The sequence below is a fragment of the Xiphias gladius genome, chromosome 4 (genome assembly GCF_016859285.1).
Source record: "Xiphias gladius isolate SHS-SW01 ecotype Sanya breed wild chromosome 4, ASM1685928v1, whole genome shotgun sequence".
NCBI classification, from domain to species: domain Eukaryota; kingdom Metazoa; phylum Chordata; class Actinopteri; order Istiophoriformes; family Xiphiidae; genus Xiphias; species Xiphias gladius.
In genome coordinates, this window is record NC_053403.1 from 20,792,719 (window position 1) to 20,811,947 (window position 19,229).

General features: G+C 37.3%; 1 protein-coding gene across 2 annotated transcripts in view; it reads left to right on the top strand.

The window, feature by feature from the left end:
• The first annotated feature begins 1,524 nt into the window (after positions 1–1,524).
• The window catches only part of disp1 (dispatched homolog 1 (Drosophila)), a 94,090-nt gene continuing 76,385 nt past the window's right edge, over positions 1,525–19,229 (top strand). Inside the window, exons 1-2 of one of the 2 annotated variants that reach the window (XM_040125602.1) lie at positions 1,525–1,705; positions 3,677–3,769. The gene's annotated coding sequence lies outside the window, so the exon portion shown is untranslated. Of the gene's footprint in view, positions 1,706–2,469; positions 2,713–3,676; positions 3,770–19,229 lie in introns of those variants that run through there. The other variant, XM_040125603.1, reaches the window with a different exon arrangement.

A 19,229-nucleotide genomic window follows, 5' to 3' on the forward strand; every position in this document is an offset into this window, starting at 1 on the left:
TTATAAATGTCAATGTCTTGTTCTTGTCACATGATGCTTTGAAAAAAAATTAGGTTACTACCAACATGATATCAAACTTTGGTAATGTTTTTAGGAGAAAGTTTGGGGAAGCAGGAGTTCAATGTCATTATAAAAACATCAAATTTTCAGGAATATTCCAGGTAAAAGGAGTTGAATTCTTTCTTTCTTTCTTCTTAAATTTTACACAAATTCTGTTTGTCAAGATAAATACTTTAGCAATGAGAAAAAAAAAACACATTCTTAGAAACACAAAGTGTCCTGCAGGTTGTTGGTGATGGAAAATGTCTGCAAGGCTACAAGGACATGATACAGTTCAATTTAATGTCACTGTTGATTAATTGAACTTGAGTTGAATCCTAAATTTTTATGAGGTTTCATCTATGCAAACATTATTGTCGTAGTTTCTTGTATTATAGTAGCTTTCGACCTTGGGCCAGTAGAGTAAAGCTCTGAATTTTCACAGGAATACAAAGCTTTCCTCTGTAGGACAGACACAAAAAAAAATCACAATACATGTCCTCATCATGGTAATATAAAACTAAACCATTCTCACAACACTTTTCAAACAGGAAATTACATTTATCATAATGCCTGTTTAAGTTTTGTTCATTACCTGACTACACCTCCTTGCAAAAAAATCCTGGGACTATACACCTTTATGCGTGCTTGTGGATACTGCATATGCACACATATAAATGCTTAGGCAATGGACAGCCCTTTTATAATTTGTAATATTCTTATCTCTTTTATGAGTTCAGTAAAACTATTGTATCCAAGATGATGCTCTGAGTCTGCATGGTATTATAATGAGTACAAGGCAACACTTATTAGAGCAAGTCTAATCATGTTTTGGCCAGAGCAAACTGGGCAGACTGTAAAAAGGACAGGTTTTTATGAGCTTAACCCTGATGTACAGTCATGTAATGTACTTTTGAGCAGCAGAGGGAAACTACAACCATTTTAAAGGCTTGTAATTCTTCAGAGTAATTTTTTTTGCGAATTCCCTCCTATTTTAGTTATTATTATTGGCTTCCATCTTGTCCTATCTTCTCCATATTTATTGTGGGTTGCAAAATACTCTTCTCAGGTGCATTACTGCCATAACTGTTATGGAAGAACTGGATGGCAAACTGAAATATTGTTTTTGAAATATTATTTGTCATGAAGTATGCCCAATTTACTATAATGTTGCATCAGCACCATATTTGTTTGACAGTTATTCGTTATTTAAAATTGATATAATGATTCCGTTGTTCCGTTTTTTTCACTGGTCTTTATGAATTTGCTATGACTGATCTATACCGCCCTGTATTTTTAAATCTCACCAAAAATGTGTGCTTATTTCTACAAATTTAATAATACAAGAATAAAGAAGGACTACTTATATAATTGCAATAAAAATTACTAGAATAATATAAAAGTACTTTACCCCTACATAGACCACTAGGAGATATGTGGCTAAGGTACATTGTCCCCTCCTACTGCCGAAGTTCCCTACATTTTTGCAGACACCTCGTAATTGCTGTCGAGTGCAAACAAGAACTCAGTGCGCAGCTGCCCACTTAACATCGTTTGATGCTTGTATAGTGGATACCTATGCATCCGGCAAACACTTTAGCAGAGGACCAGGAATACTTTTGTTTTCGCCTTTAAGTACTCACCGTGTGTTTTGCTTTCATACCAGGTGGGTGCTCATGTGACTATGCAGCTAGGTTGTGAAAGAAACAACAGAGCTAGCGTTATTGTTTAGCCAGCTGTTTTGGTCAGGGAGGTTAGCTGGCTAGCAGCGTCAGTCAGCATTAATTTAGCTAGCATGGTGAGATTAAACGTCAGCGTCAGTTTGTTTAGGTGGTAAAACGAAGCTGAATATCCAGAGATTGGAGCATTCTGTAATCATGAGACAGCGTGTCTAATAGCAGCGTATTTCACGTTCGCATATGCTTTAGCGTTAAAGGTTCACGCTAGCTTGCAAATTGGTAGGGTCAGCTGTGATTTGACATAAGGCCGAATTACAATGATAACGTCATACTTTGCTTTAAATGGATTTAAGAACAACTTACAGCCTAAAACTAACATTCAAAACTCAAAGTAACAACTGAATTTCATATATATGCGTGTCTGTGGTTATTTTAAGTTTTTGCTACGTTAACTCTTGCGAATAAATAGTGTAACATTTATTAGTGCATAATTTTTGTATTGTTTGTTTGCTAAAACATGTAGCAAAAAGCATCTTGTGGCAGACCTTGTCAGGACATTTCCATTAGTAAATGTCGAAACAATTGTTGTGCAAAATATTTTTTGTGTTCTACTCTTCTGCTGTGTTTGGGTGTATTGTTCTTCTATTTTTAAGAGAAGTCGCTCAACCCCTTTATTTGAACACCTGCTTGTGGGAGTAGGAGTTTTTGTTTGCAGGGAAGGGAAGTGTCAGTCAGCTCTATCTTACTGAAGCAATTATTTGTCCAACAACTTAGCTTCTCAATTTATAAAAGCTCAATTAATTTTAGCTTCTCAATTTATAACAGCTTAATATAAGTGTCTAAAAGAAAATGGCTACATTGACTCCTTGTTCTCCGCCTTTTTTTTTGTCATACCTATAGTCTACAAAAATCTTATTCGCATTCCATATTTTTTTTAAAGCCACATCCATGAAACCAGTCTCTAAATTAGATGTCAGAACCTCCAGCAGATATGGTATGTAACATTTAGGTATTCTAAGGCTTCTAGAGATGTTACATTGCAAATATTGAAGCTAGTATTTGTGATCTAAACAGTGACCTCTTTTAGGATTATATGAAATGACTGGTTAGAATATCCGTGATCCTTACCACACGAAAAAACTAACCCGTTACTTTCACTTCTTAATGTTTTAAGGTACAGCACCATCACACAAATCCCTATCTCAGTCATGCATAATGGTAGTATCAGTCAAGTTAGCTTCTGATTTTCTAAAAGAGGAGCAATTACTTATTTTTGGAGAAAGTAAAAAGTATCTTAAATTCCCCATGCATTTGGACTTTGCTCTTTGTTTCATTAGTTTGTTGTGAAAGTGTTTCTCTTACAAGCATTAGCAAACTAATCCTCTGCTTATAGCTTCTGAACATCATATGAATATGACCAGCAGCTCTCGAGGCACAGAACTGTTAGAAACAGAAGTGGAAAATGAAATGCAAAAAGCACTGTGTCAGTTGATTGGACTGAGGGAAAGTATTGGGCTTCAACAACAACACAATATTAGTGCTAAAACTGTGACACCGTGGGTAAATGTGTTTTTGTTTAAGTGGAGCTTCAGAGTTCTTTTAGTTTGTTAATTAGGCTTAGATTTTCAATTTTTGTTGATAACCATCATCATAATAAATGCCTGTTCCTATCTCCCACAGTTTTCTTAATAAAGATCCCCCAACCCTATGTCTGGACATAATACATCAGTACAAGTGACCCCAGTCTTCAGTTTCATTAGTCTCTGCTCTGTTTATTTAAAGACAAGTGAAGTGTTTTGTATAGGTCAATTCCACAAATATGTTTCTACTTTGTTTCATGAAAGCCATAGATAAAAACAAATTAATAAAGTTCAAACGTCTGTGGGAGAAATATAGACTATGCTGGGAAATTTTACACAATGTTTTTCAGTGATTTCTTAATGCTTTTCTCTTATCAGAGTTTCTCGGACACTGCTTGATGTGATCCGTGTGTTTGCTGTTAGAAACACAAAGAAACAGAGAGGACTCCCAAGAAATCCCAAGAATTTACAGTAAGTATCTGGAGTACACATTTCCCAGTTACTCACCTACACCACAAATTAATATGTTACACACATAGAACATACGGCCACGACTGTGAAGGATGCTTCACATTTCATTTTCCAAAAAGATTGTAAGCAATGGAACAGCATAAATTGACAAATTACACACAAACCTGTTTTGGCCATATGCTGGAATCACTATGGTTAGCTTGCCCATATTTGAATTTGAAAGTGTTTTACCTGTGTTTTTTACCGTTGGTTTTTAGAGTCTAGTAGTGGCAAAACATTACAAACATTTGTATAGCCTGCCGCTGGGCTTTTCTAGCTTTATGATACTTCTTTATCATCTTGAATTTGCTTGTACACTTCAGGAAAGTTCACCAGGGGGCATTCTTATGCTTGCTATTTTCCAACATCAGCCCAGTAGTACGCACTGTCCAGAGGCTTTCTTGTGAGTTGTCCTGTTGAGACTTCGGCATGTTAACAATACTAGCCAGCTTAGTGCTGACTTACAGTTGCCTTCATTAACACAAGTTACCAACCAAAATCTTAAAATGAGGAGGTAAATTTGTGTGTGAATTTTCTTTTATGTATTTGATCTAATATCTAAATTGTATCTGTGATGCCCATATGAACTATCAGTATGCATGTCATTGTGCAAGATTTAATATTACGTTTAATACTACCTTGTGGTCATGGTGATACCAAGTGGCTGAAAATCCTTTATTTATACTGTGATTACAATAAAGACAGGAATCAAGGATGACGATACCTCTCATTATTGGGCAGCCATGCATCATCAACAGTACTAAACTCCTGATCACTAAAGGGCCGTCGGAGTGCTGAATCCTTTCATACAGCAATTAGCAGCACTATATATGGTCAGAGATACTTACACAGAATGAAAAGGAAAAAAGCCCCCTTTTACCACAGGTGATACAGAGAACACCATTATATGTTAAATAAATATCAATTAATAAATCAAATCAAACCAATAAACTCAGTTGATCTTTTAGCCCAGAAAACTTTATTACATAGATACCAATGGCTTGTTCAACATACTGTTTTAGTGCAATAATTAGTCAACTGCTGTTCAAGGAAATTGTTCATTTTTTATGTAAAATGGATCTGTTGTGATTTGTTGTTTTTTATGCAACAATAAGGAACTGACGTGTATTCACAGAGCAATTATTAGTTCACTTTCTGGAATTTAAAAAGCAACTGCAAATCTAGAACAGAGTCAAGTCTGGCGTGCTGATCTCTACTGGTACATGTGTCCAACTCTAAAATCTACTGCTTTGAGTGTACCCTACTGAACACATACATTTTCTTCATTTCACTTTCCTCCCTCCCTGTCAACCCTCACCATCTCTATCTGCTTGTTATACCTATGCCCCCCCCCCCTTCCTAAATGTCTCTGAGTCCCTCCATCATGGCCTCCCAGCTCTTATGAACAACTGGTCAGGACACCTGGCTCTAACAGCTGCTTGCCATCTCATTTTGGCCTCAATCTGGACAAGATTTTCCATAGAGCTGTTCTTTTGTAAGCCAGTCCGTCACTCTGTTTCTAAATCAGTCTTTATGCTATCTTTGTGTCACCATTCAGAAAAAAGTGTGATAAAACCAAAATTCAGAGTTTTTTGTTGAACTTTTGTTGGAAGCTTTTATGATGCCTCCATTTGCTCTTGTGGCCTAGATCTGTTTGCAAAATCTGCTACCTTCAATAGAATACATCCTTCTTGGAAAAAGTAACAGTTAGCAAAATTGCTATTTTCCGCATCAGCATCTGTTGTGTAATCAGCGTTTCTTTGTTTTCTTTTGCTCTTATTTATCACCATTACCTTCTGCTGACGACACCAATATTAACCTCCTTTGCCTTAGAATGAATCCCATACGTCATCTGCCTTTATATTAGCCTGGTCTGAATCATCTTTTGTCCATCTGCTGATAACATGCTGTAATTTTTCCAGATTGTAACTCTGTGTTTAATTGAAGGAAATGTTCCCTGAACAGTGGCAGTAAAGGAAAGTGAGGTAATGCACATACAGTCTGAAAAATATTTTTTATGTTAGTTGGAAAAAGAGGCAATAAATGGTAGACCTGTTTAAAAAGCTTAAGCTATCTGAATCTGCATTTGTACTCATAGGAAATTAGATATTTTGATATAATCAGCCTGATAGATGAATAAATATAAAATGAAAAAGGTGAAAATCTTTTTAAGAAGCCTTGGCAGTCTATTTAAGAAAGACAGGGAGTGAGATAGGATACAGCTGGAAAAAGACTGTAAAATACATTTCGTTCCACTTTAATGTAAAATAATAATAATACAAATGATTGGCAAAGGTTAAATCAACTGTAACTTTCACTGTAAATTGCCTTTTAGGAGTTGAGGTTGAGGGTCTGAGCCATGAAATGGCTGCATGACCTGAGTGACCCATTGTCTGGTTGCTAATATACAGTTGTTGGTATTGTAATTAATCTAGCCTTGCTACGAGATGTATTCTCTGCTTTCCCTCCTTGGGGTGGCACAGAGGTTAATCAGGCCAGGAGTTGGTTGCCAATGGAGACTGCACTCTTGATGTCTGTAATTCGAACTGTTGCACTTCATTCTTTGATGCTGAGCTGAAGAATGAAGACATTGGTGGATCCTGTGGACCAAGGCACCAACATGCCTAATCTCTGTCTATCTTTGGAGAGATGTCAAACAGCTACACAGTAGTATGGATTTGTGTCTTTTGGTGCTGACAGGCTGGCTGGCCAGATAAACTGAGAGAGAGATGTTCTCCTAGCTCTGAGGAGACAAAGCCTTTCACTATCAGGCCTGTCAGGGACATGGATTTAGGTCAATCTGAGATAAATATTTTGCTTTCAGTAGGGATGAAATCCAACTCAGGACTCAAATTTCATAGTTATAGTCCTGACATGGAAGAATGTGAGAAGATTTACGCTATAGAAAATAGGCTATACCAGCCAGTTTGGTGTCCAAATCCATATTCTAAGTAATGTATGCACACTGAGATTTGCACATTAGGCTATGCTTCATAAAAATAACTGTTAAGTCGTTAGTTTAAACTTAATTTCTCAATATTGCGTATAGGGGTTGGTTGGATAATACATTAAAATGTAAAGTTCCATTTAAGATTGTGCAGTATGTAATACTGCTAAACCAAACTAAAGTATTTTTATCAGTTTGACAAACATATTGCAATGAAATGCATCAGTGGAGAATCCTTCCTGTAGCTCTGAAGTATCCCTAAACCTCTTTTAACAATCATTAATCAGTAAAGTCCAGAGAAAAGGAAAATACAATAATTAAGTCTCGATGAGAAGCGAACAGTTATTGAGAAAAATGGGTGGATTCTGGCGGACGTGGTGAAAATCCTGACAGTAGACTTGATGTGGGATTCAAGTGACAAGGAAGGATCGAAAATGACACCAAGACTTTTAAACGTTTCGCTCAGTGAGATTCAAAACCATCATGACACAGAGAGACATTAAATAAATGTTTGTGTTTGGCTGGTCCAAAAATATGTATTTGAATTTTAACTGTATTTAACAATAAAAAGTTAAGTTTTTAATCCAGTTTTTAATTTCAGACAGGCAAGCATGAAGTCAAATCTGATAGAATTACTGGGTTGTATTGAAATTGGAATCAGTCAAAAGCTAAAGAATAAATAATAATCAAAAAGTTAAAAGAAGAGAGATAAGATGTCCTTACTGAAAGCAATGAATGACACATACAGTAAGGAGGGGATTAATGGTCACTATGTAACCATGAATATATATAAATAATATAAAATATCAATCAATCAATTTATCTAAACATTTAGTTAGTCCAGAACAGTATTTTTGGAGTTTTCTGGTGAATGTGGAATACTTTCAATCCCAACCCCATGTAGGATTAAATGAAGAATGCATTAAGATGTATAGAAACTTGTATACAATATATAGCTTGTGAAATGGCACCTGACTTTGCAGTACATTTGACTGTAATTTTAGATGCTCACTTAAAAATTCAGTTTTACTTTACATAAAAATATAATCTGTAAATTATTTGTCTTAATGGATTCAGTCATAATGCAGCTTGTCCTGTTTTGAATTAAATCATCCAGTTAGTAAGTGCAGGATATCAGATTTCACATTCTCTGTGAGCTGAAAATACATATTTTTTTATTCCAAACTTTATTTATTCCAGTATCTGAACCACCACATGACTATCTAAAACTGATTTGAACCCTGACTACTGATGCTAGATGCATACTGTGTAATTTAGTGGAAATTTAGGGGAAATTCAGCTTTTGGCGTGTCTCTGGCATGTGGATTATCCCCCCGAGCAAACTGGAGCCTCAGCAGACAGAGGTATGGATCCTGTCATGGCATCTCGCAGACCATCCATCACATCAGCTTCTATCTCAGCGTCTTTATGGACATCATAACTGAAAGCAGGCTGCCCAATAGGCCCTTTTCGGTTTGGTTCCCCAGCTTTTTAAAGAAATACATAGCGCCTGCTGTTCCTCAAAAAGCATATGTGAAATATTACAGGTTCTGGCCACTGCACACTGCTTTCAGCTGTCTGATCTGGAGAGGGCCCTGCCGGGGAAGAAGTGCTCTGAGAAACAAACCCATGTGCCTGTCTAGCATCACGCTGGCCCAGAGCTTTGCCATATCACTGTCTGCACCACAGCTGTCACTGTTTGTATATTTGATAAAGCGAAAGATGCTGAAAAGGAATAGGTGTTGCATATTACTATCACTTTTTTATTCTACGCCCCTCTGAGAAAAAGTGGACTATGGTCAATAGAATTGACAAACTATATCCTTGTAATATTTGGCAATCTGACTTTTAAATTGAGCTTTGCAACAAGACATTACCTTCACTGTTTTCCTAATGAAAAGGAAGAGGCACAGGAAGGAAAAATGAATTAATGTGGTTCAGGTGAACTGGCCCCAAAGAAAGATCAGAAACATGGGAATGTCTTTGAACATCGCCCTTTTTCTGTCCTGCTGTCTCTTGTCAGTAAATTTTTTTGGTCTGTATTGCGTTTGTAGGAATAGCAACCAAAGATAGAAACTTTTCCATAATTGGTTCTGACATTTATGCCCCATATATTTGTCAAAGATGAATTTTATTCTACAGTCATAACTTGATTTTTTTCTTGTATGATTCCTAACTAATTTTCTTTTTCTTACATCGGTGTGTTTAGCCTATTTGTTGTCACAGCAATAAAATCCAGTAGTTATATGAGCAGGACATAAATCTCAACACTGCATTTGAGACTGCCCAAAATGCGGACTTACTAGTGCTGGTTGAAATTATCGGCACCCCCTGAATTTTAAGTACATAACTGAGAATATCTTGAGAGATATAAATGCAAATGAACCAGTTTTGTATAATCAAAATATTTTAATAAAATGTCTAAGGTTACTGAACAAAAGAAAATTAAAAAAAAAAAAACATTACTTGCATAACAGTGAAATAATACAAACACAACTGTACCCCAGACACAATTATTGACACCCTTCATTAATATTTGGTTGCATAACGTTTGGCATCAATGACAAACTCTAAATGTTTCTTGTAGCCATCTAAAAAGCTTCTTGCAGCTGTCTGCTAGTAGTTCTTGCCACTCTTCCATTGCTATGTGTTCAAGCTCTAAGTTTTCAGGAGTCGTTTATGTAATGGCAGATTTCAGGTCCCTCCAAAGGTTTTCAATGGGATTTAGGTCAGGACTCATTGCTTGCCAGTTTAAAACAGTCCATCCTTCCTTTTCAACCATTCTTTTGTGCTGCTGGATGTGTGCTTTGGATTGTTGTCCTACTGAAACACCCAAGACCTGCTCAAACCTACTTTTCTGACACTGAATAACTCATTTCGCTGTAAAATGCCTTAGTAATCTTCAGATTTCATCATTCCTTGGATACATACAATACCTACAGTACCAGAGGCAGCAAGCAGCCCCACAGCATGATAGAAGCTCCATCATGTTTTACTGTAGGTAGGGTGTTCTTTTCCTTATGGGCTTCATTTCGTCAACTATACAAAAAAAACTAAAAAAAAACAATGCACTACTTTGGTTTCATCTGTCAATAGAACATAATCCCAGGAAAACTGTTGTTTATTTATAAAAGTTTTTGCAAACATTAGTCTTGCCTTTTTGTGTCTTTTTCAGTAGTGGTGTCCTCCTTGGCCTCGCCAATAGAGCCCTACATTTTATGACTGTGAAACATCTTGATAGTATTGCAAACTATTGAAACAGATTTAAAGATCTTTGACGATTGCTTTGTAGCCTGATAATAGCATTTATGAGGCTCTCGGACAGTTCTCTTGTCTTCGCCATTGTGAAAAAGAAACTGGAAACCGTCAGCCCCTTTTTTATGCAGTAAAACCATCATTGCCAATAATTTCAACCAGGACTGTATCTTACATTGGGGGTTTGAGTCTACCTATGCTTTCTTAACCTACTGCCAGTAGCTTAACCAAATAGTTATTTGTCATGGGCCATCACTCACATGCCTATGTGTATTTCCTGCTTAATATTTTATGACTTGATTCTTTGTGTGAAACCACTCTTAACCCTTCTCTTTGCATTGGCCTGCAGAACACAGTTTGGCTTCTCTGACCTGATCAGTCTTGGTTTGTGTGTGTGAGGCAGAGAGAGTATAAGCGAATGGGTCGCTTCACTAAATTTTTCCTTGTTTGTTTAGCTCTGCGGACAAATCTCCACAGACAAGGGCCTTGTTCCCCCTACAGAGAATAGCCTCATTAGGATTTGTTGCACAAACTGGAGAATGTTGACTTTCTGAAGGTGCAACAAGGCCTTCCCTACTAGGGATACATGTCCCTTACTGTGGCCTGACCCTGGAGCTCTGGGCCTTGATGAATCACATTTGGCTTATATGCCTCCCGGTCAGGGGGCTCAGTTACCCTTGGACTGACCTTATTCTCCTTCACTGAGGCCTTTATGTAAAACTGAGCTTAAGGTTTTAATACATAGGGAAGCTTGTCGAGGCAACATAGAGGGCTAATGTGGCCTGACTAGGTATGGAGGTGAGTGAATATTCCACCGTGTGCTGTTGCTCTTAGGATGTTATTTTAAATTGAGGTGTAGTGCATGGTTTCTGCAGTGTGTAGAGACAGGCACAATCAAGATCCATAACCTTATCATGATTCTTGTTCATGTTGGATTTTAAGACTATTTTGCAAGTTACTGAACAGTACAACCAAAATAATTTCCCTATTTAAAAATATAGCCCTATAAGGTATCAAAACCTAAAAGAAAAAACAGTAACTGACCATTTAGGCCAAAGTACCTTTTCGAAAAGATTTTAATCAAGTGTGCAATTCTGCAGAGTAAACGTTCAACAAGAATTTTGACATGGTTGAAACTTGTATTCAAATACAATCAGAGACTTTTGCATAACTCCCAAAATGAACATTGGTTTCTAAAGTTAAACAACACTGAAGTAAAGTGCACTCTTGCTACATAATAAAAAAATCTAGCTCCACAGCATCAAACAATATTTTAACATGGTTTAGAAAACACTGTGAATAGCTTATTGAAAAAAAGGTTAAATGACAAACAACAAAATGTGCAATAATATGTCTGAATCCTGACTATTGAAAACCGAGCAGATTTAGAACATATCTTTTACATCTTCTTACAACTTATAGATCCTTCTAAAAGAAGACAAAGTATGAAAGATCTAAGTCACACTTTCTTAGCCAGGAAAACCTGTATATTAACTTAAGAGAGTTGCCCTTTGGCATGTGACAATATTGCCACCAGCGCTGAAGACTCTTTCTGAGGAAGCACCTGTTGCCGGAATGCACAAATACTTTCTAGCTAGTTGGCTAACCCTTGTAAAGTTTCCCTCATGGACTTTCCATTCCTGAGGATCGTTCTCACTTTCTGCATTTGGTGTGGACAGGCAGGCCTTCAATTCCCCATCTATTGCCTCTTGTAGAGATGGGGAAGCAGATGTGGCAGCCTCGGCTGCAGTTACGGCACCTGAGGTTTTCAAAAAGATGGACAATGTTTTCTTTGCTTTCTTTGGTGGTGGTTGTTCTGCCTCAGGGCTCCGATATGCAAACGTAGGTAGATGCAGGTTGAGCCGATGTTGCTGGTCAGCAGGGAATCCGGCTCAGAAATAGCTCTGGATTGTCAGTGTTGGGGTACTGATATTTAGAAGTGAGGTAAACAAGAATCATTCATTGTTTTTGTTAGTTCAGTATCGTTGTTATTCAGACTCAGGATGTTGACTTTCAACAGGTGAAGCACTTTACAGAAGAACCACTCACATAGTCCTCACCTGAGAGTGCATCTGTGACCAAATGCCTTGTTCTCTTGTCTGCCTTCAGGACCTGAGAAATGGCCCTTTCCTGGTCCAACACTCTCAATCATGTTGAGTCTGGAACCCCATCGTGTAGGTGACTTGGTGATGAGTTTCAGCTCTGTTTGAGCCTTACTCAAGTCCCTTTTTTTTTCTTCCAGCTTAAGGAGAATGTACTGACCACTTGTACATTCATGTACGATCAACAAAAGGGTCTTTGACACTTTTTCTGATAAAAAGAACAATAATATTTATTAATCAGATTTAACCTGAAACACACTGTAAATATTAATTCACAACTTTTTATATTTATAAAATTGTACTATTTTATTGAAAACAGTGATTATTCTAAAATACTATGTTTTTCTTATACAAAACATTTTAATATAATGTAATGTAAATTATATTGTACTATAATCATTTTATTCTGTTCTGTGTTCCTACTGTAATTTGTAGTTATTTTATTGATATAACACTGTCAGTGTGCAGAATGCCAGTGGCAATATTTATGGGTCCAAGCCAGTGGGACTAGGGGCTATGCATAAAAAGCAGCATGGTTCCCAGTACCAACAGTGCTCGAAAACCAATTGTAATTGCTTAGATTTTTTAGGGGTCCAAGCCTGAGATGGCTAAGATCCACGCAAGCAAAGCAACATTGCTCCCAGCAGCACAGTGGTGCTGCAAACCCTATTGTAATTGCTCAGGTTTTTATTTTATTTTTATTCTTCCTTTGGTAAAAGTGGTACTGCAGCATACATCGAAAGAGTTATGTAAGTGAAATTTTGAGGGGAGGTATAGAATGGTGCAAACGTCAAATAACAAAAATGACATGTCCACCAGCCCGTGGCACTATAATCGAGTTGAGTATGTTTTTGCCAGTAACTCCCACATAATACATTGCACATTCAAAAACCTTATGTGCAAGTTTTTCCTGAATTTAGCTGAATGGACTGTCATGATGAAACTTTAGTAAAAGAATTTTGATAATTCAAAACATGCATAAGTTATAAAGGAACAACTTGGTCTCAATGGACCCATGGTCCATTGAGGCTCTGTGCAGAATTTGGTGCCACTTTGCTAAAATTGTTTTTCGAAACTGCTCTTAGGCTGTAACGAAACTTTGCACATAGAATCTACGGACTCTCATGATAAAAAGTTATTAGGAATTTTTACAATCCAAAAAATGTGTCACTAATAAAGGAACAACCTCCTATAGGTTGCAATCAAAACAGGAAATGTTGCATATCTTGGCAACCATCACTCCTACTAGCATGAAACCCGTCTCAGTAGTTTCCAATGGTCCACTGAGTTTCTTGGAAAAATTTGGGGCCAATTAGCCTCTGGGTATCGCTTTGGTTGCAAAATCATTAAATACACTGAAATTATTTTTCCAAACTACTCTTAGGCTGTAAATGCGATCTGAATGAAACTTTGCACGTGTCATCTTTGTACTCTCATGATCACAAGTTATTAAAGGACTTTTGATACTCTAAAATATGCAAAAGTAATAAAGGAAAAACATGTACTCATACAAAGGAAGTGATGTCATATCACTATATCGGTCTGTCTGATTAACACAAAACGTTGGGCCAGTAGTATGTTGTTCCACACTGAGGATCTGTGCAAAATTTGGTACATATTGGCCACTAGGCGGTACTTTTACACAAAATTGAAAAAAATGCGAAACCAACTTTTTCAGACTTAATTTAGGTTGGAGTCCAATTTGCCTAAATTAAACACATAGCATCTAAGAATAATCATGATTTTCATATCACTTACCTCAAAACTTGGGGTAGAAAACTTACCCTTGTGTTTTTTAAGTTAAATTTTCAGGGGAGATATAGAATGGTAATGGTAACACATGTAAGACCCCACTCCCACATAGTACATCACACATTCAAAAACCTTATGTGCTAGCTTTCCCTGAATTTAGTTGATTCTCATGATGTAGGTCATGCCCATTTCGTGTATAATTTTTTTTTTTTTTTTTTACAAAATGGCTAAATATGCAAAACCTACTTTTTTGAACTCCTCCTGGGTCTGAGTCCGATCTGCACGAAAATTTGCACCTAGAATGTATGGACCCTTATGATAAAAACTGTATTAAAAGAATTTTGACAATCCAAAAAATGCGCAAGCTATAAAGGAACAACTTCCTATAGGTTGCAGTCAAAACAGGAAGTTTTGTATATCTTGGCAACAATCTCTCCAGTTACCACCATAAACTGAATATGAAAATGGACATAGACTCCGGGTCTGAAAAGTGAAATCAAACGCGGACGTGCCTTATCTCTGGCTCCAATAGACTCCCATTCAAAAAGCCAACTTCTCTCTTTAAATACTAAGTCAATAAAATTTTCCACAAGTCATCATGGTGTAATTAGCTAAATTCACTCTGGTTAATGTTCTGGTGATCCTCCTGAAAATAATTTCATCATCCATTAGATATTAGGCCTTAAAGAAAGGTATATTTGGGGGGCATGTCTGGTTGATTGACATGCTTAGCCCATAGCCATTCTGTAATGATTGACAGACAAACCGTTTTGACGAGGCCAGGGGAGTCATTCACCAGTGAACTCCAGTCAGACAAATTGTTTTGGTTCATTTGTGTTGTTATTTCTCATTTGTCAGTGGAGTAGGCATTTTCCACAGACTGTTACTCTGTTCATTAGCTCGTAATAAGCCCGTAATTATAGCATGTTCTTCGGTTAATTGTAGTGACACACCCTCCAAGGATTCTGGTATCTAGTTTTTTTTCGGTAAGTAAATGTTTATTTTCTTAACGGTTTCCAATTTTAATGCACTTTATATGCAAATTTTGAGTTAAGTATAATGTGTACAATGCACCCCAAAAGTTTGGGTGTTTTTTTTCCTCTGTTTTTTGACCAAAGAAGGGGAGACAATTAGTATCCAAATAATTACCATTGAATGTGATTTACTGATGCACCTTGCTGACCCAGCTAGCTAGCTAGTGCGAGCATTAACTGATGATCAAACCTGAGGGATGCGAGGGAGAGAGGAGACGAGAGGAAATGAGGATGCTAAATAATCAAATGGGACACATCATTATTTAAACAAATCATAGACATTGATTCTTAAGTCTAATGTAGAGCTAAAACAAATTCACAGGTTGTGAGACTTATTTACTGCAATGTACACTGGAAGGTTAAACAGGCAGAATATGATCATAGTGACTGACACTACGGTTAAATATAATATTTAAATTGCCGCACAGATAAGCTGTAGAAAGAAATTTGCTGATCTAAATGTGAAGTGACTAAAGCCCTTTCTTAAAGTACATGGAAAGCCCAGAACAAGAAAACTTTCCAATATGTTACTTTGAAATTAACCACTGTTGTTGTTAATGAATTAAACTGTCCTGTGTTACACTGATGTCTTTCTTCCCCCTTGGTGTGTCTGACATTCAGTATAAGCACCTTCTGTTAGCACAGAACACTGTTTTAAGATAAATACTATGTTTGAATCTCTATTTAGAAAGGCTGTTCATTCACATAATGATCATATCACTATGAGGGGGGGCTGTTCAACAATTTCTTACTTTACTTACGATGAAAAGGACAACAAAAGCAATATTGAATGTAAAGTATTTGAATGTAAATATACCCCAGTAACAACGTCTCTCTAAATTAGTGATGCTCTTGAAACAGCACACTGATATTAACTGTGATAATCTGAGATCTATGAACTATATGAACTATGAACTCTAATGTTTACAACTGTTTACAATTTGTTACAGTTCTGTCCAACATGGCGGCAAAAGATTATGGCATGGTAAAGACTGGGCTGTTAAGGGAATAAGAGTGGGAAGGAAATAGGAGAGGGTGAAGGGAACAAGAAAGAGCATAACTGGTAAGACTGAAAAGTGTTATGGCCAGAAGTGTTAAATTAAAAAAAAAAAAGAACATTAACAAATATAACACTTATCACATAAGGCATGACACTGTGGGCTATGTTTGGGGCTAAAATAAAAAAAATATTGGCTATCCCCACAAAAAAACATTGTAAAAGTGACTCTCTTTGGTGGCATTGTGTGGGTGCACATGGCATGATGTTTCCCAGCACACAGTAATGTTACCTATTCTGAAAGAGTGAGAAAGAAATCATTCCAATAGATGTGTTGACGTCCATCATCAACAATGAAATGAATAGGATTTGCACAAAATAACCTACAAACACTTAACCAGACACGGTTTATATTAATGCACACTCATAATGTTGAACCATGTGTTGAACTGTACTTTGTTAATTTCACTAGGAGAATATCGGAGAAAACATGTTAATCAATATAGTTCTGTGTTGTAACGTAAACTTAGTTAATAGAGCTAATGTCCATCAGCTGATCTGTTGGCTCTTGAACGAACATTATGTCGAGTCACCAACAGTTAAATGTAATAACGTTATCCTATTGTAACCATAACTTAACGACATTGACAACCTGATGTCACTGCTAAAACTAACTAAGTTAGGTAACGTAGCCTTAGATTTGCAGAACCAATTTTAAAACACAATGTTAAAAATGTTTTACCTTTTGTATACAGGCTATGGTTTTGCCACAAGTGGTTACACACATTAGCTTACACCCATACTAACTTAAGCTACAATAGCATTACAAATTTACTCCTCGTTTATATATATATATATATATATATATATATATATATATATATAATAATTGCCAAATGTATACATGTATCTGATTAGCTAATAAGATTACTTTAACAATTATGAAGTTTACCTCGAATTGTGCAAACGAACTTTGTTAGCTACTTCGCATGGCGCAGCCAAGAGCCTAGTGCAGTCAGGGTGCCGGTATAGGTGGGTGTGCATAGTGTCTCTGGGTTCTCAGTCATTTCCACCCCTCGCTCCTCCTCAGCTCCACCGTCTCATCCAAATATGGTTCTGGCCCCAAAAAACACAAGGTGGCAATGGGCAAAATGCCAGACTTTAGGCTTCAAAACGGCAGTTCACAAACCAATGGGTGAAGTCGTGGTGGGTTGCTACTTGATTAATACAAATTTCGGCTCACTAGTTAACCATGCTCCCAAGAGCATTTTTTGCAAAATTTGGCACCAGTTAGCAACTAGGTGGTGCCAAAATCATGAAATATGCAAAATAATGAAAAAAATAATGAAATTCGCACATATCATCAGAGGTTACATATTCAAAGAATGGAAGGATGAAAGAGAACACATAAAGATGAATAATAATAATGAGACTAATAATAAAACTAATAATTATAATAATACGGCTAATAATAATACTAGTAGTACAGCTAAAAACTACATATGATAATGATAATCATAATCATTGAAGCAGTGGGTGTTGAGCAGGATCATGGAGGCTGTAGGTGGTTTGCAGTTCCAGTTCCGGACTATGTTGTACCAGGGGGCAAATGGTGCAGAAAGTGACAGGAGGGAGATGAGAAAGCACAAGACTATAGGAGAGAGAAGAGGTCAAGTTAGTCACAAGCATTGATTGGATATGAATGCATACAAATGGAGGGGGAGAGGAGGAGAGAGAAGCCCGCTGCATCATGGGAACTCCCCCGGCACTCTAGGCCTACAGCAGCATAACTAGGGGGTGTTTCATGACAAACCTGAGCCAGCCCTAACTATAAGCTTGATCAAAAAGGAAGGTTTTAAGCTTACTCTTAAATGTATAGAGGGTGTCTGCCTCCTTGACCCAAACTGGAAGATGGTTTCACAGTAGAGGAACCTGATAACTGAAGGCTCTGCCTCCCATTATACTTTTGGCGACACTAGGAACCACAAGTAAGCCTGCGTTCTGGGAGCGCAGTGTTCTACTGGGGTAATAGGGTACTATGAGTTCTTTAAGATATGATGGTGCCTGGCCATTAAGGGATTTGTAGGTGAGGAGGAGGATTTTAAATTCTATTCTGGATTTTACAGGGAGCCAATGCCAATGTGTTGGACTCTGTTAATGCCTACCTCCAGGTCTTCTTAGGGGTCCAGGCTGAGGGTGCTGTGGACAACGCATGCAAAACAGCATGGCTCCCTGTACCACTGGTGCTGGGAACCCTATTGTAATCGCTCAGGTTATTTATTTAGGAGAGTAGACTTTCAGATTTAATTCAAGGGGTTTCACAAAAATATCAAGATAACTGTTTAGGAATTACAGCCATTTTTATACAAAGTCCCTTATTTTTGGGGGCTCAAAAATAACTGGACAATTGACAATAAATCAGTTTCATGACCGGGTGTGGCTTGTTCCCTCATTATTTCATGACAAATTAAGCAGATAAAAGGTCTGGATTTGATTCCAAAGGTTGAATTCGCATTTGGTAGCTGTTCATGGGAACTCAATAATGTTTAAATGTTTAAGTGATATTAAAGGATTAGAAAAGGCTGTAAGTTGCATTTTGCATTGCACATATTTAAGGTCAGATTGCAGACTTGTAAGTCATGTCGTGATGTGTCATTGTAAAGCTGAGGTAAGGCTATTTAATTACGCAGACAGGCCACCTCAATCTACTTTATGGGGAGCATTTTCTTTATCACTGCCTCTCTCAATCATTTGAGCTCAAAGTAATATCATTGTCAGTCACGTTTGGGATTGACAGTCAGACATCTGATTAAAAGGGGTGAACTGGCAGACTGTAGTTCTTCCAGGCTGCGCAGATAGTGTCACCTTCATCTTGCGTTAGCAAATTGAGAAAACCAAAGATTGATATTGAGGGATACCATAAACAACATCATTAAAAAAAAAACAGTTTTGCATTGCATATGAGTATGTCCTGCATAATAAGGGAACAAAGGAACAGAGATGTTGATAGTCCACTTCTCAGCACTGTTGCGTATTTCTGATCTCTGCCAGCTCTGTTCTGTTTGTCTGTCTTTTCACCCCTTTCCATGTTTGTCTCTTGCGGTGACTCCCATCACCGTCCTGTTTCTCACACCAAAAAGACGATTTATTAAAGGTGCTCTGAAGTCTTGCTCTCTGTCAGCCTATTGGTGTTTAATGGTTGAAAGGCTCGCCCCCATAGAAACTGCTGTGAGCCAATGTTGAGTAATTCTGGACATATGGAATATGTAACTCACCACTGAGTCTCAGGGACTCTCAACATCTAGCCACTGATTTCCAGCAGACTTTGTCTCAG